We start from the raw sequence: 25,088 nt of genomic DNA on the forward strand, positions 1-25,088 counted from the left end.
TTAAAAAATACTGTCGATGTGTAGCTAACTTTAAAACTACTCATTGTCAAATAAGCCATTTATAAGCATTTGAAAATGAGTTACCATTCATGCTGAGTTGAAAATTCCTTTTTTTAACCTTTTAGCCACAGACTTTTTCCTAAGACTAGGTAAGATTGCAGCTTGTTACCTTAAAAATTTCCTAAGTTTTATTCAAGCATCCTCTGATGTTTAGATCTTGAAGAAAACTACAGAACAACATGTTATGGCTTTGGACTTACGGACACATCAATATCGCAGGTTAAGTGCTCTATTTGAGGATCTGCAAAATGTCAAAACAGAGAAACAGTAATGGGCAATATAATTAGACTGTGTCACAAGGTGTTTGCGGAAAGGAGGGAAAATGGTCCATTCACCCTTAACTTTCATATTCCTGACTTCTAAGTACTATGGTGTCTCATCTAGGAGAGGCCAAACATAGATCTGGTATGGAATTGTGCAGTAAGATCCCCAAATTAAACAATTAAGTAATACAATTAAAAAGCTTTTTTTAATAAAGGTTTAAGAGTAATGAGGCAACAAGGATTCACCGTATGGCAACATTTCATTATGAAACTCAGTTACACAGCAAAACTATCAGTTTTCCCTTGTTGCCTTCCAAGAAAATGCTGTTACTTTCCAAAAGACATTATGCTCAATTAATCCCTAGTGGCATCGAGGGATGCTAGCTGCATGTTCCTCCACCAGAAGCATCCTGTGTACAGCGAAGATGGCAGGCTAATTTGCACAGCTACCCTCCAGCAGGGATTTTGCCATTAGACTGGGTGTAACTCCAAACTTTATATTTACCTCTAACCTTCCCTTCCTTCTACCCCATATGTGCTGCTAAGCCATTTGTTTACATGCAAAATCTGATGACGTTACTAACTTTCCCTGCTCTTTAGTCTTTTTCCTTCCCCTCCAGATTGGCTTTTTGCTTTTTTCCCTGCCACCTTTGCAAAATCTGCCAAGAAGGAAGGGTAATTAGCCCTCACTGAGCCCGTGTTCCTGGGGCTAGGTTACCAAGCTGCCTAACTTAAAACTGACTCCAGTATCTCCATGCTACATGCAGTCACTTGGGTCTTATGACTTCAATATAGACATAAATTTAGCTCAAGAATACTTTGGAGGGGGAGGCTGTCTTTTCATTACATGCTCAATATCCATTATAATGGAACCTGGCTTCTAGTTCAGGGCCTGAAGGCATATCACAATACAAATAATAGGCAATAATGATAATAAAGAGAAAATTTTCATCACAAGAAACTTGATTAGTCCCCTGCATCCTGGGTAAAAGTGTCTATATTTGTACAAAGTTTTCCAATTTTTGTTTTGTGCTTTTAAATACAGTGCCAGTTAAGACTAATTCCCTATTTCCCCTGATTTCCATGCAGATATATTTATGTCTCAGTATTCCAGTGAGTTCCCTTAGCTGATGTTTGAAATGCATCTCTAAAATTACTGTATCATCCCAAATTTAAGCTTATGGAATCTCCACAGCAACAATTGTATCTGGGTAACAAATTGTTTGTGAAATGGAAATTATCAACTACGTGGATTATTTCTTGTGATATTCTTGCAATACAACACTTTCATTCGCATGCTGTTAGAGAGCTACTGTGACACGCAGCAATGTTTTCAAGATGCCCTACAGCTCCCAAAGGTATCATCATGAGAATTAGAGGTCTCAGCAGTTTCTTGATGGGATGGGATTTAAAGTAATATTTGTACATTACTTTATTGTTTGAACATTACCCCTAATAGCATATCCAGATATATCTTCTTTTCTCTCTTCACTCATACGGAGATGGGGAGAGCCTACAAGAGAAGCAATCGACTTGTGGTAGACTTGCAGTTTTGAAGAACAGATGATTCAATCACTTGGAGGTCTGCTCTGGATCAGTAGTATCAGTCCTATAGCGACTGCACATGAGCAGGAATAAGTTTTCTTTTGGATTAATTTGCAGAAACTTTTCTACATGCCACAGTAACCCAAATTAATGATATAGGCTTTTATTTTAGTATTTTCATTACTAATTTGGTTCAAGTCCCTCTTTGGGCCCTATTATGCAGTAAAGATAACTGATTATAGTAAAGAAATAATTTAAGAAAAATCAATAGAAGAGACTTCTATGGCAAAATAATTGTCCATACACAGATATCCAACAACACAGCAAGAATACGGATAAGTACTGATTTAATCACTTTCGCAGAAGTTTATAGGCAGATCTGCCCTAGCTGAATTAAATTTTAAGAATAACTTGATAAGATTTGTGTTGTAGCATTTTTTATGGTAAATGATTCTGTGCGAATTGATTCTCCATTCAATAACAGTCAGAGATACTGCTGCCACAATTTTACGTAGACTGTTTACTTGGAGTTTCCTAAAATTCATTGACATGTATCTCATGGTTACTGAGGCTACAGCATTTAGACCATTTCCTATTGCTGGCAACCAAGTGTTACTTGCTTTCTTGAGGGTGTGGCAGAATGTGGCTGAGTCTGGGATGAACATGGTGAGAAAGTACCATCAAAACACTGAGATCAGGTATGCATAAACCACTTGTAAAAACATGAATGTACCCACTATCACCTGAGTGGAAAATTAAGCATGTCTTTGTTTCTACCTCATTAGCATGTAATGTCTTCAAGGGGCTGATGACAAACCTGTCCTTCCTGGATTTTTTGTATTAGAGGCAAGTCTTTCATCTCAAGATGGAGGATGCTTCACCTTCTCTGAGCTTCTCAGCCTTTGTTCCCACCATCCTCCCAAAGAAAGTCTTTTTTTTCTTCTTCCACCTCTTCTCCTGTGAACTTGCCCATCTGTTTCTATTTACTACCAGATTCCCCGCCTCCCACACTCCCCATTACAGCCGGTGAACCGCACAGTACTCTCCTCCTGCCTCTTCCTCCCCCAGGAGTCTGCCCATGGCAGCTCTCTCCCTCTTCTTCCTGAGGACCTGTTTCCCCAAGCGAGGGGGCGGCTCGCACTGGGCTCGCTGTCCCTGGGGTTTGTGTGGCATCCTGCCTCTGGGCTATGAGAGATTCCCAACCGACCTTGCAGTTCTGCCGACTCCCCGTCACTCCCTGCCACCCACAGGCTCCTCAGCTCAAACCACTGGATGCGGAGCAGAAAAACACTGCCGGTGGAGAGGGGTATCATCAGAGGTGGTGTAAAACTGGTGCTGCTTCTCTGGGAGGACATCCCACTCTAGGGCACACATCCACACATGTGCGTGCCATGCTTCCAGCACAAGAGCTCTTTAATGAGTGTATTCTTGCTGCCTCACCTGTTTGTGTGTTGGCTACAAGCTGCTCAGAGCAAGACGTTGCTTTCTTAAATGCTTATATAGTACTTAGTGCAGAGACCCTGCAAAACCAAGGCCACACAGCAATAAAAATGCTAGTAACAGATAATGAATGGGAGACTTCAGAAATAAAGGAAAGAAACAAAATAGGAGCTGACATGATAAATATTTGCAAAATAATAGTAGGGGTCAATCAGGAACTTGCATCCTCCCTCTCCTATCATTACATGAGGGTAAGGAAATACTGCCTGAAAGTAAAAGCTGGTCTTTGGAAACTCATGAAAAGAAAATATTTCCCCTCCCCAGCCACAGTGTATAATTAGCTTGTGGTAATAATTGCCCTTGTGCGACATTGAGGCCAAGTACTCTGAAAGATAGTTATACAGATAGTACAAAATACTTAGAGGTATCTATTTTGTAAGAGGGGTACTAATCCCTTGCTTCAGGCTTGAGGTCAGTCTCTGCTAAAGACAAGGAGGAGATCTGATACGCTGGTACTTTCAGAGAGATTGAATACTAGACCTGAAAGACCTATCATCTGATCCTGTGTGGCATTTTCTACAGGAAAGAGAGCAAGGAGGAAGCAGAAGGGTGGAGGGTCAAGAGGAAAAGAGGTGGTAGAAGAAAAAAGAGATCCATCAGAATAAAAAGAGTATAAAGGAATGGTAAAGAAAAAAGGCTAGCGCTGATGTTTAGGTAAATCTCTTTCACTTTGTTTCAGTTTAATGTTTCAGGGGGGCTTTTCAGATTTTTTATTTAAAGACTATGTATTTACCTGTGTTTTACAGAAATACGCTTTTGAGGATCACATTCTTTGACTTGGAAGCTACTTCCAGTGTTTACCTAGGTGATTATCAATATACCAGTAAGTCTGATTTTGTTCCCAGTTCCATTTACAGTAATACTGATTTATTACTACAATTAATTAATCCTAGAAAGGAATGTCCAGCAATTAGCAATTTGTAAAGACCAGATACTATGTGCTGTTACAGTTAGAGAAAGTATATATTATTTTATCTCACTACTTTTGCACCAGGTGTAAAGACAAAAAATGATCTACTTAAAAAAAAGGCTATTGGAGAAAATATGATTAAAAGCTATCTAATTAATGCATAAAGTAGGAGGGATAGCAAAAGATTGATGAACCACTCTGGACAGGATAACAAACTAAACATCTGTTGAGGTTTGAACAACTTTGGTTTGGTTTTGCTTTGGTTTTGATCCTCATGTCTTCCAAGGTTCCCCCCCAGCCAGCCCCCAAGAAAGAAATAACTTATTTAATCCAAAATACTAAGACAAAGTTTACATTTTATATGTTACCAACCCATCTAAAATTGTAACTGGATGTAGTCTTACCTGAAAAGCAGAACGAAGTGGTACAAAGTTGACCGGTGTAATTGCATAATATGCATTTGCAGTGGAGCTATTCTGAACTATGTGTTAGAGTTACTCCTTTCCAATATTTGCTGGACTGTCCTTAGTCCAAGTGAACTTGATGTCTTTCAAAAATTGCTCCTCTAAAAAAAAAAGTAGCCTGGAAACAGACTGCCTCCCCAGGAATCAAAAGTATTGACTGTAAGAACAGTATGTCCACCAATCAAAGTAGTGCTCCACACTGTAATTTTTAGTCTATGTTTTCAGTTTAACTGGTAGCTCACCTTTGTTTTGAGAGAACATAGTAGGGAGTGCCAGTGAAACCTTAAAACATCGAAAATTAAGTCTGGGACAGAAATATCCCATGCACACACCCATCTCATTGAGTTACTTTAGTGTTTCTGAGTTTTGTCTGGTGTTCATGCAAGACAGTAATTGCAGCACAAACAAGTAAAGAGCAAATGTATCTCTATTTGGGTTACTCAGTTTTCTATCCTACTGTTTTCTCCTTTATATTAGCCCCTATTCCATGCCCCAGGGCTCCTTACCAGCTCCTCATTAAGGCATGCACCTTCTTGTGGCTCCCTATCAGCCTCCTGCACTGCAGCAATTAACCCTTTGTAGTACCAAGTACACGACTGTTGCAGCATTTATTCAGATTCATAATACTCTCCCATTGCACGCCAGGTTTTAAAATGAATTTTGAAGGAAACAAGAGATGTGTTGAAATACATCAGGTTTTTACCAAAAATAGATCATGCCATACTGCTCCCATAACTTTCTTTCATAAATAATGGAGGGTTTTTAAAGAAAGGAAATACAATAGTTCTCAATCCTGTGGGCATCCTTGAATCATATTATAGGGAGTTGCAGGGGGGAGGGGTATTATTTAAACTGGAGAAAGCAGAGATCAGTTGGAAGAACTGTAAGGAACTGACTGAAGAAGAGGTGACCACAGGTTGAGCTGAAGAAGGATCTATTGGGATACACAGAGACAGTGGAGTCCTACACAGACTGCTCTTAGCACTGATCATTTCATAGGGTCATATTTTCATTAATAACCACACTACCGAAAAGGAAGTACATGGTATTGAAATTTGCTGGTTACATAAAGCTAGGAAAAACTACCAATATTGAGTTGTAGTAGTGCAAGCAGAGGAAAGGGAAGAAAAGGAATGGGAAGGGACCGGGTGAAATCCAGGAGTATAGCCTCAAGATGGTACACCTCAGAAGACAAATAATGAAGCAGTGGTTTCAGGCACCCAGTTTGGGTGGATAGCATTGCTTCAGCAGTTGGCTAAAAAAAGAGATATAAGTTAAGAACTTAATTTGGATCACACTCCTTGCTAATAAAAGGTGGCTGTGAGCCTTAGATAAGTTGTGCCTATAAAACAAAAGTGTGATGAGGGAGTGTTATCTGGCAGTGGCGGGGCAGGGGGTGTCTGTTTTTCATTGAATGCTGTTGCTCTAGGCAAAGTACAGGCAGACAGTGTACAACTTAGGTCACCCATGCGCAAGAAAATTAATTCAAATAGGGACAAGCACCGAGAAGGTGTACTGGGAGGAGGAGGAGAGGCTATCTAGTAAGGGACACTAAAAATACTTCATTTGTTTACACAAACAAAACAAAGGCTGAGAGGGAACATAACTTGTCTATAAATATACAAGGAGGGAGAAGAGCTATTTAAAGGATGATGTTGACATAAGAACAAATGGTTATAAGATGGCCATGAATAAACTCAAACAGGAAATTAGGAGGAAGCACTGGAATGAAATCCTGGAGCAGCCCTCCAACAGGAGCAGGGGGAGCAAGAAACTTTGCTGGTTCCAGCGTGAAACTTGAGCACTTCATGAAACCAATTATGTGACGTGTGGTTGACAGCAAAAGCTGGGGTTTGAACTTGATGCAGGAGGCCCTTTTAAATCCTATTTCCTACGTTTCCAGGGGAAGCTGATTTAAATCTTCTGCAAGGGATGCCTTAGATGCTGACAATAATAATTAATACCTTACACTCCAGTAATACCCTTCCATCTAAAGACCGCAGAGCACATTGAACACATGTGGGAATCAAGCACCTAAATATCCACCTGTGTTGTTACTGTTATTTTGCAGCCAGGAAATTGGGATGCCCTGAGCAGCTCTTTTTGGATCACTTGGAAAAATCTGTAAAAATGAAGAATAGACCTCACAGATCTCCTAGTTTTAAGAATAAACCTGTAGTTCTGAAAATTGTCATCATGTTTTCAAGGCTTTTTAATTCCAGAAAATGTATGAATCGTATACAATTGCTTGTACAAAGCTATAAGCCATATGCTGTTTAGCTTAAAATGTCAATGAGCGAGTCAGCAACAAGAAAATGAAGGTGTTTGTAAATGTTGCATTTAAAAAGCATTTAGAAAAATGAGAGCGGTCCTCCAAAGATGTACACATCTTCAAAATCAGAACAATGCAGTATTTCACAGTCATTAAATAATGTGTCACGTAGCTACAAACAAGAATCATATAGCTTGAAAAAATGTTGTTTTCCTCTTGGGGAGTTGGAACAGCACCAGTTCCGTGTGTGTTAATTCCCACTCTGACTTCCACTGGGAAAGGCGCCAGGGGTGGCGAGGGATGGAGAGCAGTCGCTCCCTGGCTCTGCTCCCTGCCCTGAAACCCTTCCCTCCCAAATCTGCAGAACCCTAGCCGCACTTGCCGGTGTGCGAGCAGGCATCCAGCACACGGAGGAGACTGAACACATTGGTTTGGCTTGGCTCTTTTCTGAGGGCTTAAAGTCCTCTGTCTCACCCCTACTCTTCAACCTCCATGAGGGGGAGGATAAGTCCCTAAGTCCATCTGATTTCTTGCTTGCACTATGCTGATCCCTAAATAGAGAAGCACTGCATACAGAGATGCATTCAGAGGAAGAGCTGATTTGCACAATTCCCACCTGCCAATATCCTCCTGCTTCTTCCAGTGCCATGTCAGATGCAGGTCCCTGAACAGAGCAGTAAGGCCATTGCCCTCTGCTTCTTCAGATTCCTCCCCTCTGTGGCCTCTGCCAGGGCATTTACAAGCCCCAGGCAAAGGTGAGCCAGACGGGCTCCCCTGCCTATGTAGAGCCATACCCCAAAAGAACAGGCTCTGCCCAGAAAAATATATACTCTAAGTCAAAGGAAACCACACACATGTAGCTGAGCACAGAAGTTGGCTCCAGCACTGTGTAGACCCTGTTAAAAGCAGGTACTTGAAACAAGACCAAGTACCTGCCCAGGGTAAACCAGCTTTAAGGATGAAGACTACAGTTCAGCAAATCTGGGGTGGGAAGCCGTGTTGTGCTGGGGGCAGGGAGGGATGGGAAAGGCACACAGAGAATTTGTCAGTCATCTGAATCCACTCCACGTCAAGAAAGCCAATTATTTTCTAGGTGACTAAAATTTACGTATGCTCCTTTATAACTGGGAAAGATATAACCATGTAGAGGACCGATGGTTAGACTGCCCACACTCTTCACATGCTGCTGGCTCTCCTGGACTGTAATCTCTCCTGTGAACAGAACGCGGAGCCTTGTTTTCCCAAAGCTCAAAACAATGAGGCCCTGATCCTTATAATACCATACAAATAATAAACAAATCACAGGAATTCCCATCCACAAAAGGCCAGATTCTGCCCATAAAAATATATGCTCTGTTCAAGTCAAAGGAAATTGCACGTGTGTAGCTGAGCACAGAAGTTGGCTCAAAGCCCACTTGTAACTAAGCTATGCATGCGAGGACAGAATAGAGCCCATTGTCTCTTGAGAGCTTTTTAATTTTTCTTTGTTGTTCTCTAGGACATGAATTACCTAAACTGAAAAACAGAATTTTTCTCTAATGTAAGGTGTCTCTGCAGGCAAATTTTTTTAATTGTTTTTTTTTAAAATCTGTTAACTCCCACTTTAGAGACTGCTGAGAGAAAGTAATGTGTGTCTACACCCTCTTCCTATAGACCTACCCAAGGAAAGTTTAATCTGCTTAAGTTTAATCTGTGGATGATGCCTGGAGCAGCCTCTGATCAAGTTCTGCCCCAACTCATTTCATCTGAGACAAGGGGTGAAGGGTTTCCTCCTCAAGTTCCCACACAGCCTTTTCGAGGCTGCACTTTTCCACACAGCGACTAGAAGATAGACTGCACTAGAAGATAAACCAAGTGGAAAAGTGTCCCTTCTGGCTTTCCTCAACTTACAATATAGTTTTACTGGCCTTCCCTTGGTTTCTGCCATTGTCCCTTTCTAAAGGCCTTCTGAAGAGCAAAGTGAAATATAAATACAGTTTCCAATGACATTAACTTTCCAGCAGTTTTTCTGGAGACTTTTAGCACAGTGGTGCCCACTCCTTCCTATTCCTCCCCTCTTACCTCCAGCATTTTCTCCCTGACTCCCCAGAAGATCTTTGCAGAAACCCAAACAGAAGAAAAGTGACGTGAAGCCTTGTTTCCCTACTTTGCTGGAAAAAGACGATAGCCTGAGAAGGACGTTTAGCCTAAAATCTCTTTGTGGCTGCTGCTTCTGCCTTGAGAGACACTGGCATATCATCTCAGATCAGCATTTTTAGAAAGATCTGTACATTTTTTTGATTGGAGAATCTGCCTTGGTTCCAGATAGGGCTCCTAAAATCTAAAGAGGAGCTGGCTGGAAATCTTGAGCAGTGTCCATCTGGCTGAAGCAACCTGGGACCAAACAAACTCAACAGCCAGTCTTCTAGTCCCTGGGCCCATGTCCTTCTCCCCCAGCCTCACTACCCCCCTGAAAGGGCTCCGTTGGGCTGTATCACTAAAAATAAATCTCCAGCTTGTGTTCACAATCTTCATCTGTCCACTCTCTCACATCCACAACCCCAATATAAAAAACAAAGGCGTGTTCATTTTGGTTTCAAAGCAGCTCAGGTAGAGCAGAAGACAATTCAGAAACTTGAGAAAATCTGCAGAAATAAAAAAGCTGATGATAAGCTAACAATGCCTGACTTAAAGGTATTTTACCAGCATTTAATAATACTGTGGAGGGAAGGAAGTGCTGAAAGAGGAGTTGTTTACTTATTATTTTCAACTTCAACATTCATTTGATACATATTAGAGGGCTCAAATGCAACCACATTAGCGGCTAGGAGGTGCACTTCGCTGTGAGCTTGTGGGAGGTCTTGTGCTTGAAGACACTGAAGTATTTTGCTTTTAAATGATCTGTGCTTTTTTCTTTTTTTTTTCTTTTTAAAAAGAGTTATGGGATTTAATTAAATTGGTGGTCTGCTGGCTTTTTCCAGTCAGAAGTTACACGTAAGCTGTCTCCTGTATCGCTCGCTCTTCCTCTCCTTTTCCCTTGCAGAAGGTTTTGCTAGGCATGTACATCCATTTCAGAATCTAATCATAGACAACTTAAATCTTTCCAACGTTACCCACATTAGTAATTGCAAAATAATAAACATGACAAAATTCAGATTAATAGGGCATCCTGCGCAACTCGGATGGCGGGGAGAGCCCTCTGGAATTCTAAGCGTAATAGGTCTGTGTTTATTTCTCAACCGACGGCATAATGTGACTGATTTACAAGAGTTTAACTCAAGTGTTAATCTGACAGTGACGAAGAGCTTCTCAGTGGCAGAATCACTTACACTATCATATTAGTTGCCTCCTCTATTAAAGCAGTGTGGTCGATAATTGGAATGCTTTTATGTCTAGTGGTTCTGACAAGGCTCTCTTTAGGTCACATATGGGCGGTCTGGCTTGCTGCACAGCTGAACAGTGGCAAATGATTTAAACTGAGAAAGTATTGTTCTCCTCGTATTATGGAGCAAGGGCAGTTCAAGGAAAGTAAGGCTCTGCACTGGCTACCTGCTGGTGTGTAGTAAAATAAGATGGACATGATACTGGGTTGGGAGTACAATTAAATCTATTTTGCACCAACGTGTTGGTGGACAGATGAGTTTCCACATGGCAGAGCTTTATGATCTTTAAGGTAGACTGAACTAATAGATTGGTGTGGAGCGCACTGAAGTTACTAAGGATGAGAAAGCAAGCAGCAGTACATTTGAACTACAGGTTTCTCATATGCTCCACGTCATGCTGAGTTTTTATAGCTCCTGGCTTTCAAAAAGCCTGTTTCAAAGAGGTTTGCGCTAGACTGGGCATGCAGTTTTGCTCTGCAGATATTGTCGCTACCGATTTAGTGGAATGCAATTAGGAAGCCTAAATTAAGTGGTAATGGAGAACCAGCTCTTGAAACTGGGGTTTCCACGGCAACCACTGCTTACAATACAGCCTTCAGTTAGTTTTCCCACTTTATCTGCAAAATGCACAATTGAGCTTTAAAACAGCTTTGTGCTGAAAAGCGCACTGTAAACAACTGTTTGCAATGAGAGTTTTACACTGTCTTTAAATACAACAAGCTATCAAATAAAATTTACTTGTCCACACTAATGAAAAAAAAAAATCCGTGCAGTACGAAACACTAAAGGGTCCAGAAACTTATTATTCATTCTGGAAATTTATATATAATACAAAAATTCAAGATCTTGTGGGCCCTCAATTTGTCTTTTAAGTCTTATCGTTATTCCTCAATTTTAAGACATATAATCCCATATCTCTCAGTAGTGAGAAGAACTGAGCGTTTTGGTACAAATACTGCATTTATCCCAATAGCAACGCTATATAGCCATAAAGTGCTTTTTGTCTAATATGAACTAATAAATGTGCATTTTCATCAGACTTCCTTTAACATCTAGCAATCTTTTACAGATTTTTTTTTTATTTTTCCCTTTATAATATATTATTATATCTTTCATAAATGTTCATATTTTATGGCAAAGTAACGCTGTGCCATTTCTGAACTGCTTAATATTCTTGATTGCTTTAGGATCATAGCCCAACTTTTGCATCTTGTCAAATGTAACCGCAGGTGATTAAATATGCGTAAAATATGGGAAAGTGGAAAGGATGATGTTAAGGTCATATGTGTAATTTGTATTGACCGCCCTTTTCATGATAACCCCGTCAAACAGAATCTCTAAGCTGAAATTACGTATTTGCAACCAATTGTTTCTCCTCAGTTGTACAATCACTAGTCCCGGATTAATACTGTCAGGTGATTTGTAAGAGTTGAGATCTTAGCAGTTTTTAATTTTCCTTTTTTTCCTGTTTTATACTTACTTGCTTTAATCAAGATAAAAATCTCAGAGAAAACATTGTGTAAACTTCACCAAGATAATTTCAGAAGACACATCACATAATTTTATTAGAGTACTCTTTTAAGGCAGTGTTCTTTGGAAAAAGAGGAAAAACACTTACACCACCAAAGGATTGCACAGCAAGTCAAAACACACCTAATTTGTGTCTCAGCTGAAGTACAGCAACCCAAGCACCTTGCAGCGGTTCAGGGCTGATGCACTTGTGTGTGTGTTATAGCAACCACACCGGGTCGATGCAGAGAGAGAGAAAAAGGGTGTGGGGGTGAAGGTGGCGGTAAGAGGAGAGAAGGCGGGGGGGTGCCTTCTCTCAGGAGCCTCCTGGTCAGAGGACTGTATCTTGGCATCCGCAGACACATATAGATCTGGATTTGATATAGTCTCTGCAGACTTTGAACATGCCAGGCAGGGAAGCTTGCCCTTCACAGTACGGGTGCACTTTCAGCCACGGTGATCGGGCTGTGCCTATTCTGATCTGCTCGAAACAGCCTTTTCAGTGCTAACCAAAACCAGAATGAGGATGGGAAGGCTGATTGCAAAGTTCACATCTCCTCCGCTGTGCGCCGGTGCTAATGGGAGTTTCTCCTGTGATGGGTAGGTCATAAAACACACAGCTGTAGAGACTGCGCAGGGTGAACAAATCAAAGAACTCAGTAATAAAAATGATGTGTGTGCCAATATTATTTAATATTAACTTGTGAAAATTGTTGAAGAAACACATCCTTGTCATACATCAGAATTAGCTCTAAAGCTGAATCAACGGATTAATAGGGTTATTTGTAATGATATTTTCCTTGTAAAGGCTTTATTATTTAGGAATCAGAGTTGGAAATTGTAATTTCTTTAATGATTTTTCATCACATAAATTAGCCTGCCTCAACTCCTCCGTCTAGAAGGCAAGAGGAGAGGTTGAGCTGGTCCCCTTCTTCATTCTTACACAAAATCTGCTCATTTGGACGGATCCCAAATTTTAAAGAAACAAGTTCCTGGAAGAAATGCAGAATGCCAGTGTGCACAAGACTTTCACAGGGCATCTCGTTTCAACAGTGACTGCCTGCATTTTATCGGAGTACTAAAGGACACATTGAAATTATTTTGTTCTGGCACCGGCGCGCGTTGTGATGTGTATGCATTCAATTGCACTTGACAAATCTTTGGGGCAAACAAAATGGTCTAATGTAAGGAAATATCTTAGCATATTCCAAAATGACATTTTTAGACCAAACATGTGTTCGATTGATTTGCCTTCTCCAGAGATCACTTTTGAATCCAGGCCAGCGATAAGTAGGGGGGGGCAGGCTCTCGCTGAAGGCCAGGCGGGTCAGCCGTGCTTCCGCTGGTATTTCCTGCGCTGCAGAGTCCCGTACCTAACTGTACAAATAGCTCCACATGGCACCCTGAGAGCGTGCCAGGGAATTTTATGATCACACGCCAAGTATGGTTGTCAGGTTCCACTCCACTGCTGTGTGTGTATGTGTGTGCTCATATGTGTGTGTGGCTGGAGCTAACTTCAGACTGAGTAATTACCATAATCCAAACAGGGCCTTTACCATCTTATTTGCATTCAGTCAGCAGTGCTGTTTTTATCAGCACCACTACTGAATTGTTGCAAAGTTTTAATTATCTTGACAACTCTCCTTTTTTTTTCATTCGTTCCTTTTTTTCCTCCCCCCCTGGGTTGTGTTTGGATTTCAGCAGTCATCCCCCTACGGCAGCAATCAGATTTCTGCAATAGGAAGTTTTCTCACTTTTTCTTCTTCCAGTAGTAATTTATAGTATCCCGCCTCAAAGGCTGCTCAGAGTAGGGACAGAGGCGGAGGGAGGTTGTTTTTATTAATAAATGCCTAATATTTTTCGCAGCAAAAGTCACTCCAAATGCCTCTTTTTAAATTCTATTTGAAGCCCTGGTGTAACTTTACACATGTGTGTAGGCTTGCTGAACTGAAAGAAACCATTTCCTATGCAGAAAGCTACCCCCTTGCATAAATGTTTGCCAGACTAGAGCTTTAGTTGTCATGTTTTCTGTATTTCCATAATCTTTTGATTTAGGATTAGTATAAAATGTATCATGTCACTTATATTTGCTCTCTCTCAAACACTGCGTTTTCAGTATTTGAATGCTAAGTTAGACAAATTCAACCTTGAAATAAGACACCGTTTCCTAGCAGTAAGGGTAATTAAACACTGGAAGAGCTTACCCAGGGAGGAGGTGGACTCACCATAGCTTGGAGTCTTTAAAATGAGATTAGACATCTTTCTGAAAGACATGATTTAATCCAGCTTCTGGGGAAAGAGTCTAGTGTGCATATACGGGAGGTCAGACAAGATGATCGCCAAGCTCCCTTTCGACTTCTGAGCCTGTTGGCCTAGAAATCTGAGTTCAGATATGTTTTGGTTCACATTTAAAGATCAGTTATAACATCTACCTACAGAAATTGTCTTTTGGGAATATTAAGATGAAATATTTTTCAAAATTGTGTTGTCCGCTGCAGACAATAAGGTTTTGCTTGATAAGTTTTGCATTGCCTTTTGTTTTGCTTTTATAAGTAGTTAAAAATCACAAAAGTTAATGCAGATTAAAACACTCCAGTATGAGATCGTTATGGAGGAACAGAAGGCTTTAAAGCCGAAAGATTCACGAACTGAACAAATGCAAAAATTATTTCTAGTCTGTTGGTTTCTCAGGTGCAATAAATGTTTTAAAAATAAGCACGATTAATATTTTTCTAACCATAGAATACTATGATTGTATTTAGCTTCTCGTCTTTTATGAAGTTTATGCATCAGATCCCATATAATTGCTATCAAACAGTATGGTAGTATTCTGTTCATCCGAAAGGTAAACAAATGCTGTTTAACAGTCGTTAGACATTTGTTTTGCTGCAGTTGGGCCTTATGAACCCCTTATCCTTGTTTTCCCTTTAAAAGGAAAAAAATTAAAGGTAAGAACCAGTAGGGATTTCTCTTTAAATCCAGCAATCTATGCATACTACTAAGAATCAATGCTCTGTAAGCTGTCTGGCGTTCTGCAATAAATTCTAGCTTTTATAGACTTTTGCTGGGCCAGGTAGCTGCTAATGCCATAGAAATTGATTATTTGTGGTGTTCTTATCACTACTTAAAATATCTAATTGCTTTTTCTCCACAGATTTGGATTTGGCGTGCTTGATGCTGGACGATTAATGAAGGAAGCCCTAACTGGACAAATGTTGGTCTCCTGAGACAATGTGTTGTTGATAACAGGTCTGATTTGAGCAAGTCTAGTCAAATTCAATTTTAATAGTCTTTCAAAGCACATGCAGGACACATATCACTGAGTTTGGGGCTGGTTTGTTTGGGTTTTAAGTCTGTTGTGCTACCAGTTTATTCCCATTAAGTATTAAGCTTTGCAAAGCAGCAAAGACACATATCTGTCAGCTGCAGAGACATGTATTTTGCCTCAGTATAGTAAGTTTTGTTCAAAATTTGCCTTTATTCTTTCATACTTATGCAGACTGGGGTATGTATTTCATCACTGTATGAATGTTCCTGTGGAGGAATTATTGCACTCTGATTATTTTGAACCCAAAAAATTATTGATTGAGGTAAAGAAGAGACAAGAAGGTATTGCAATCAGTTCTCAATCTAGTGATGGCACCCTTCTTTAAAGGCAGCTAATCCTTAGCCTAAAAGCTGTATGCAGTTGCTACTGCTCCCGTAGGATTTTTCACGTAGCTGTGCCTGTGTCATTTATGTGAAGTTAAGTACGAATCGTTTTCTACTGCACTACCAAATCAAGATAACCACCAAACATCAAGTCACTATCTTACTGGATCGCTGCTTTGAGTGTGAAATTCAGCTCACAGCTGTCACAGCTCCAGCTGAGGAGGAAAGGGTCTCCCATCCCACCAGAATACTGGACTCCAGGAGGTTTCACTTCTGCATCAAGATGAAGCCACGACATCTAGAGTCAGTAGGGTCTAGAGTACTTTCTTCCTTCCAAGAGCTCCCATTTTCTAGAGATAGGTAAACCAGAGGGAAGAGGGACTTGCATCCGTGCACCCTGCACCCCTGCTAACCATGATGCCAGTCTTTCTTTCTTTGTCCTCAAAAGGGGTTACTGGAAGAAAGACTAACAGCTGGCTCCCTGAAGGTCTAGGCATGACACTGCACATCATTTTTAAGCACCAGTTTGTAGAAGTGACTGCACACACTTGTGTTTGTTGTCTTTTAAACACTACGTAGGGAAAGGTAGAAATCTCAGAGTGGGAACCAAAACGGCTGGACAGAGAAAGGCTCAAGCATAAGGACTATGCTCCAGCACGTACCTGTAATCATAGCCCTTTTCAGCGTGTGGCCCCTAGCCAGCTTGGGGCCTGGAGTCCTCTCCTCAGGCTGACACTAAAAATATTTGATTCAAATAAATTAATAACCCCATTCTTGTCTTTTGCAGCATTATCACAGTCATAGCAGTGATGCTGTAAACTAATCTTTTACCTAACAGCCTAGTAGTGATTTAGGCAATGTTTCACGCATGAGAAGACCCCAGGTCAGTTCTGTCTCCAACCCCAGGACAGTCAGCCTTGTCACTGCTACCTTGCAGGGACACCCCTTAGCCACAATGCTCTGAATTAGGGTGTTCCCTCTCTGTTGGAGACATGCCACACTTTAAGAAACAATTTAACATTTATTGGTCTGGAGAAAACAAAAGAGGTACCATAATTTTTTTTTCCTGCTGTGCAGGTGGAGAGCAGTTACCTGGGAGGAACTCTTCCCACAAGCCAAGGCATGTTATTCCTTATCTATTTTAGCCAGATTACTGGTAATATAGACTATGCAAACAACTGGTTTTGTGCACCTATGGATCAATGACTTCTGCATGTTTTTCAAGCATTTCTATAGAAAGGGCAGGAATGCACTAGAAACATGCAGTCCTGTGGGATGATTGCTTCCCAAAGATGTCTCCTCCATGCAATCCTGCAGTGATTCTCCAGCAAAACAATGGCTGGGATTTACACCCCTGAGGGACAGGAGTACTATCCCTTTTCTCTGGATCAATGTTACCATGTGAAAGGCACAACAAGGAAGTCTGTTTCTCAATATTGTACCTACTTGAGACTCCTGAAGGTGTGATTAATTAGGTGTGATTAATTAAATCACGAGTCATGACCTTCTTTTTTTCCTGTCACATTACTTATAAACAAGAGGGCAGTCAGTGAAGTTAAATGGTATAGGATAGTAAATTTAGAGGAAATAAAAACAAATGAGTTGTGTTGCATGTGGTCAACCTATGGGATTTGCTGCTACAGGTGACCATCTGATAAACAGGGTTCCTTGGCTGGAAAGAGTAGTTGTTAATGCTATTACCATAATAGATGGGACCAATCCTGTATTCCTGGGACTTCTGGGTGCACTGGGAAGGCAGAAGTGAGTCCTGCTTGGCTAATAAAGTAAAAGCAAGTGCTCCACATGCTGGGAAGTCAGGCAGGAATGTTGTTCTCCACGGATAGCAGCACTGCACTATTATCTTGATCTATGACTTGCCATTTCGTGGTTTGGTTGTTTGTTTATTTGTCTGCCTTTTTAATTCCTCTGGAAAATACTGTACTGGCTCTCTCTGTTGACTGAATGACCAGGCTTGGGCAGAAGATATAGCATTCTTCTTCTCTGACCTTTATATCAAAATTGATTAACAATAATTCTTTTGCAGAAAAAGATTGACAACAAGATGTGGATGTTCATCTTTAATGAACTCTAGTTACCAAAGTGGAAACCAGCTAACTTTGATGGTGCAACTGACCACCTTTTCAGCAATAGCTGAGTATTTACTCCTTCTTGAAATGGTAAAGTAACACTGTATCCATACATAAGATGAAGAACCACCTGTTGGTCTAGTTGTTTTTTTCTCTCTCTCATATCATTGATTTCTTGGGACCTTTCTCATTACTGTCAGTAGCAGGATGTGCCGGCTAGTATTTATGCAGTCAGAAATGGCATAACTTAGAATTAGAGCCTGTGTAATCCTGTCAAGTACTCAGAATTATTATGTTTATGTATTTTAATCTTTGTAAAGTAAGGAGTCCACTCATAGTCTAATTGTTTTTGTTTATTATCATGTTTGCCATTTTACAGAATGGTTCACTGGAAGGTGCCTACTTTATATTGTTCTCACTTCCTAATAAAAGATCTTATTTAAAAGAATCTTTCTTTTCAATTATGAAAATACTTTCCTGATCTCATTAAGCCCAAAAAAGATGAAGTGTTATTTTTCCTTTTTATTTGTGACAATACAAATTAAACACACCTATGGCGAACTAATTACTATGTTTATTTTTTTTATACAGAGCAAGCCTGTTAACTGTGAATGTGAAGAGATGAAGCAAGCAAAAAAAAAAAGAGAAGTGTGAAGAGCTTTGCTGCCATATCGTCGATGACACTGTATCAGCTCCTAGTTTTAGGATCGATGAGAGAATAGGTACGTAAGAAAGACACTGTTATTCTACAAAGAAGGGTTATTTCAAAGGAAATAAAGAAAAAAAATTAAAAGGCATGTAAATACATTCTCAGACACTCTATGATGGCAACTTTAGAGAGGAAGCTTCATTTGGTCTTCTTTTAATTTCAGATCTTTACAGTGGAACAGTACTGCACACAGGTCTAGATAATAATGTCCTTGATCTTATCAAGTATTGCCATAGTACCAGTATTGACATTTTCCTGTTGAGGTTGCTCATGTGGGAGAAACCACTCTGTTGTACAAGTTAAAGGCTCACCTTCTGCCCTTCATTTTTGTACTTAAACCAGATTTGGGCATTTCAATGTTCACGTAAATTGCAGCATCTTTCAGAGTTGTGCACTTTACATTAGAAGACACTTTGTTAATTGTAGAGGTAATAAATATCATTACCTTTGTTTAACCATGAAAGTGCTGATTTTCAAATTACTTGGAGTTTTAATTATTGTGATTATAACTCAGTACTGCTTCCATGACATTTCACATGCAGGAGTTACATCAGTGTAAACCACTTGGGGTAACAGGCAGAAATAAATAGCATTTCCTCTGTATATTCATAGTATACTGGAAATCGAAAGGCCAGGACTTCTTACAGAGAAGACCATCCATTGCCATTGTTTCCCTCGATGGACGTCCATGCTACATTCCCTTCCTCCCTTACATACCAGAGCGAGAAAACCAATTCCCTCACTAGCAAGGATTCAGTGGTCTTCTTTATCAGGCATAAGTTTTGGTGCTGTGCAAGACTGCTGCCTTGGAGAAGATATGAGGGATGTCTGGAACAGCTGCTCTATCTTCCTTTACTTCATTTACCCAAGGCAAGGGAATGCACTTGACCCAGGAGCCACCATCTTGCCTTTCTTCAGGCCTGGCCCTGATGGCCAAATATAGACATAAGCTGGAGAGTTCAGTCTGCCTGACATCGAGTCCGTCCACATAAAATGGCCCTTGTCAGCATTAAGTGCTGGCATTAAATGGCAGAGGTGGAGGAGTTGTGGAAAGAGCTGAAAGAAAACAGCAGATGAATTTGCACTTCACAGAAGTTTCTGTCAAAAAAGAGACAGAAAGGGACTAAACGAGGCAGGAGGAGAAGCAAACACAGAGGGGAAGAAATAGCAAAAATCAAACACTAAATATTTCCTTTAACTGCGGGCAGAGATGGAGATTATATTTGACCAAACAACAAAATCCTCCACCGCAAGTCAGGACTAAGGCTGACTTCATTTTTTTCTTTCAGTGCTTTCCATAAAAAGGAGCCAGTCAGTTATTCTCTGTTAAATAGTGTTAAATAGTGTACTAACATCACTAATAGACCAAGCAGATGGGTTTGTTTTATTGTCTGAATGCTGTAATATTTTACTGTAAATATATAAATAGGATATTCACTTGCCCTATACAAGTTCACAATGTACTTTAAAATAAACCAAGTAATTTTGACAGAAAAATGTTGACCAACCCTAGCCTAACACCATTCAGACAATGAGCTCAATACTGGCACAAATCCCATCCATTAAAAAAGTCAGTGGTATTACATTTACTTTTACAATTTGAAGGATAAAGACAGAAATACAAGAGATGGAGCAATAAGAACCATGTGGTCCCTCCTCTTCAAGGGTCTCATCCAGAGCCTATTAAGTTAATGTACATACTCCCTTTGATTTTAATAGGCTTTGCATAAGTCAGAAACTATTGAAAATGAATAGCAGGAAAAAGAATCACTCTGTTTACATTTGTTGGGTTATATCCATAATAAATTTGTAAAAAATGAAAACAGTAGAAAACATTAAAACAGATCCAAATACTAACTTTCTTTTAGAATTCAAGATGACCTCATTTCCTGCTCCAACATATCAGTACGTGATGTCACAAACATCAGAAGATTTTTTCCAAAACCTTTACTGAAAACATTCCTCTTCCCATCATCGAATACTTCATCTTGCTTTCTCCTTGCAGCTGTTCCTTCTAGACACATGTATCTTCAGGCAAGCAGTTAGGAATATCAGAGAGCAGTCTGGAGCACACCACCACCTGGGACACCAAAGAAGGGTTACAGACTGCTCTCATGGAAACTGCTGGGTGGGAGGTAGTGGTGGGTCAGAAAAGTGTCCAGCCAAAACAGAGTGCCCAGGAGTGCCCCAGGGATCAGAAGCAAGGCCAAACATCACTCTTCCAAACAAAGATTTCTAAACTAACCTAGATTTTTCATTTCTAGTTAGAGCAGAAAGATTTTATTCTTACAGTGGAACTAGGGTACCCCACAGATAAAATCAAGCACGCAAAAGGACTATAACATTAGATCCTAATTCTCCATTTCACCAAAGGAGAACTGAGGAAAAGAAAGATGGAGCGATTTGCTGGGGCAAGCAGAGCCCTAGGTGGAACCAGATCCCTCGTCCTGTTCAGAGGCTGCCCTTTCCCGCTTGTGAAGTGGAAGAAACATAGCCATTATCAGGCACCTGCAAAAGCCCTCCACCTGTTTTTGCTCGAAGTGACAGAGCCCAGAGGACGATGTGCGTGTTCCCCACTAGTCTGTAGGGAGCGTGATGTAGCTGATGCAATTCCCGGCTCCAGCACACCTGCAAGGTCTCATTGATCTGCTGCTCAGTGCTCTGAAAACTCAGAAATCTATTATCAGTGTGAGCATGTGCTTATTGATCAGATTACCTGCTTCTGCTCCCTGTGTGTACCTAATTGTACCAGTGTACGCACACACACACATAAATATGCACACACGTATGCATATATACAGGCACGCACACATGGGTTATTAGGATGTGTGTATGTTAAAGGCTTTACATATTTTTTTTGTTTTACAAAACTGCACATAAATAAAAAGAACGGACCTTCTCCGTGAAATGTGAGCGCAGAAACACTCGCAAGTGGCCAAGAGCTGCTAAATAATTAATCAATAGAGCAGTGTGGCAGTTTGAAATGTAAATGTGATGGATGAAGGTGTGATGCTTGTCATCAAGCAGAAAATGATGTGACTGGAATGGATAACCCGCAGTACCTGCTGGCTGGCAAAAGCTTGGACACAAAGATAAAGTAAAGCCATCAGAAAGCAGCCCCGGCAACCCCTAATTCTTGCCTTTGACCCACAATTCACTTTCATGTCCCTGTCCCAGAAGAGATGTTTAAAAAAATGATGAAGAGAGATCTTGGGGTGGGAAAGGGGAGAGAAAAAAAACCATCTGAAGAAATGCTACCTGACAAGGCTGCAGGCTACATTCTTGAGAACACCTTTCTTTTCTTTCTGTTCTCCTTCTCCTGTTAAATAAAAATGCGGCTCTTTTTTTCCCTTTCCTTTCTTCCAAAACTCTCCCGAGCCATTCCTGCAAGTGGTTCTGTGACTCGGGAGCTGACAACAGCCGCATGCAAAGGAACAAAGAACGAGAGTGACAATTCAGAGTGCACGCAGGTGACAAAGACACCTTTTACTTATCAAACTAGGCTGCAAAAAATGCTCTTTTTACTCAGCGAGCTAGAAATAGAGGTGATCTAACAAGGCACTGATCCAAATTCTTTATTTGTGCTGAGATGTAAAGCTAACAGGATTTTTAGGTTGACTAGTAGTCTGTGGCCCCTCCGTTCAAGTAGAGAAGCATTCCTCCGATTTGGAAAGAGGAAAATCCATATAATTACTGTATATTATGTGACAGGAAAATGTATGCCATGATGGCAAAGGGTGACAGAAAGTGTCCATCAAAAAATTTGTTTTCAGGGAATTCCTACACCAGCCATTACACTTTCTCTGTGGGGAAACTCAACATGATAGGATTCAAGTCAATTCTGTGAATTTCAGATAACTTAACTTTTGTTAAAAAGGGATTTTTTTAATCTTTTTTTTTTCCTGTAGAAATGCAAGCCTGCAAGTAGGATTTTAAAGTTTGATGGCTCTTTCTCCCTGGAAGAGAGAATCCTATTTCTCACAGTAAGTACCATTTAGCAGGTTGTCTTTTTTTGCCTTTTTTGTTACCAAGAGCCCATTCTTTTCAGAAAGAGAAAAATACCACAGTTTAACATTAGATTTCCAGGCTCCCCGAAATATACATTAGCAGATAACACCCACTAAAAGTGAAAGCTAAATATAGATATATAATAGTGCTTTGGCACACAAAATAGATATTTTACTATTTCTTAGACATAAAATATACATACAAATATTCTCTTTAAGTCTTCTGGGTTTTTTTAAGACCTCTATACACATGTTTACCTCTGAAGTGGCATAAAGAAGCAGCAGATCTCCAGGTGAACTGGCCCGTGTTTTCATACTTCCTCAACTGATTATTTTTACTTGTTTTTTTTTTTTTTAATCTTTATGTTACCATTATACAAGAGGCAGTAAGAAAACACTTAAGTATTTATACAAAAATAAATGTGCCAAAATGAATTTTAGAAGTCAAGAATTAGAGCTTACACTAAAATAGAACCCTAGTTGGCCCAGCTCCATAGTAAATAACCTACTTTTAGTCTGGGACAGGTTCCTGGTGTAATGCCATTGAAGGGAAATCTTTCCTGTAACTTGGCTACCTGGATAAGTTTTAAGCAGGGTGCCAACTCTCTATAGATACAGGGCATCACCACACTCCACAGAAATATTTCCCATTTAGAATGACAAAACTGTGGACTCAGGTAATTCAGCTTGAATTTCTTTTCTGGGGTGTTTTAAGTTGTGTTTTCAGATTTCTACTTTGGGAGCTTTGTTCTAGCTCATGCCAAAGCCACTCAGCTATATATCTTTACCTACATGGCAGGTACATTCATATTAATTTTTATTCCTTTTGCACAGCTTCAGGAACGCAATATCATCTTAAGTAGGAATCAGACCCTAGAATTTGGAGCAATCTCGGTAAACTAGTCTGTGGGATGGAAGAATGATCCCACACCTTACATCTGGTATATTTTTGGTAGGAGATGTTCATAGGTTTTGCAGCAGTAAAAAGGAATTTGGTCTAATGGTTCGCAGAGATTGATGCTGAGTGTAAGCAACTGTTGTATTGCAGTAATGTAGCAATATTTATCACTACTAGGACTTCTATTCCCTCATAAACTGCTGTAGAAGTGGAAAAGCACCATCCCAGGACTATGTTGTCACTAAGCTCATAGAAGTCTATTTCTGTACCTTCAGTCTGTCTTAGCTACAGAGGGACTTGCAATAGAGAAATGACAGATCAGGCTGCAAATGTGCAACTGTCATGCCCAGCCTCTGGGAAGGAGATCCACCCACTCAGGGCAGAGAGAGCTGTGATGCACCCTGTCCTGTGCCCAGTCTGGAGGACCAGCTCGCTACTACTGTGGGACATACTACCACATGAGCCATGCACTATACTATACAGCTGCCCATACATAATGTAGAGGTGCCTACCAGCCTAGCAGTAGGAGCAGTGGTTTATTGTGTTAGGGATTGTACAGATGCAGTAGCAACTGGCCACTAGTTTCTAATATCATAGAAATATAGAGGTACCAACATGACTTTGCTTTCTTCCCCCTTTAAATTTGCTGGGTACATAGAGGAGAGGAACATAAAAAATGCCCTGACAAAGGCAGATCTGAGAACCTGTATCTTAATCCCAATAGTGGCCCCCAGCAGCTGGCTATGGAAGAGAAGGATAAGAGGGTGACCTCGTAGCAGAGTGCCCCAGATCACTCTCCCAGCCTCCAGCAATTGGCAGCTCAGGGACTTCCCGAGCTGAAAAATTTGCCTACTTTGCTATAGTGATGGTGGGTAAAATATGCAGCGCTGACTCTCCCGTACCAGCAGGCTTTGTTTCACCCCAAGTGTTATGCCAAACTAGTTGTATATCATGATGAAGAATAACTGCATTTCCCCAGAGTTGATTTCCTATGGCACATTTTACTTAGATACTTTCTCAACACCCTCGCAAATATGCCATAGATCTAAAGCACAATCTCCTTTTCAAAATGAATGGGTCTGATTACAGGCGTATTCATTTTGTAAAAGGTACAAAAGGATACAAATGTGCCTTTCCATCTCATATAATGTCAAAGTAAGACCCTCTTGCCCTTTTATTTCAATCCCCGCAATTTGAAAATAAAAAAAATGACTTGATTATATGTTTTTTACCATTAAGTGTATAATTGCTTTTGTGTTTTGACATTTAATTCCTCTTACCAAAATACATGGTAGGAATTAAAAGTCAAATCTTTTATGTATTTGATGTACAGATTCTTCCACGTATTTCAATGAGAGAAATAGAAGAGTGAAACCTTAAAGCAGGTACAGTGAAGCCATCTGAAAATGAAGTCATTTTTTATACTGGAAATATGACTGTGGCCCCAGTTCTGCCCCCCTTACCTTGGTCGATGGCTTTTTGAAATTGTTGGAAGGTCTGAATGAGTCAAAACCAAGCAAAACCTGCAGGACTTGACCTTTAAAATAGAGCTGGGATTATACTGTGCCCTGTCAGGCAGATTTTGAGATTACGGTCCAGTCTGAAAATTACTTTTGAAAGCCATAAGACAGGAGCTGGCCAGGCACTCGCGTGTCCTGGCCTGGCATGGGATGGCAGCAGTGAGGAACACAGGTCCCAGCAGGGAGGGCCAGGAGCAGCCAGGGCATCAGTGGGGTGTCCCGGCTGGCCCAAGGCCAGCAGGAGGGCTCTGGCGTTGAGAGAGAAGTCACACTCTGCGGGCTGGTGAGAAGATGTGGATGCATGCAAGGGGAGCTGGATATTGCTTATGGA

The sequence above is a fragment of the Ciconia boyciana genome, chromosome 1, assembly GCF_034638445.1.
Source record: "Ciconia boyciana chromosome 1, ASM3463844v1, whole genome shotgun sequence".
Taxonomy (NCBI): Eukaryota; Metazoa; Chordata; class Aves; order Ciconiiformes; family Ciconiidae; genus Ciconia; species Ciconia boyciana.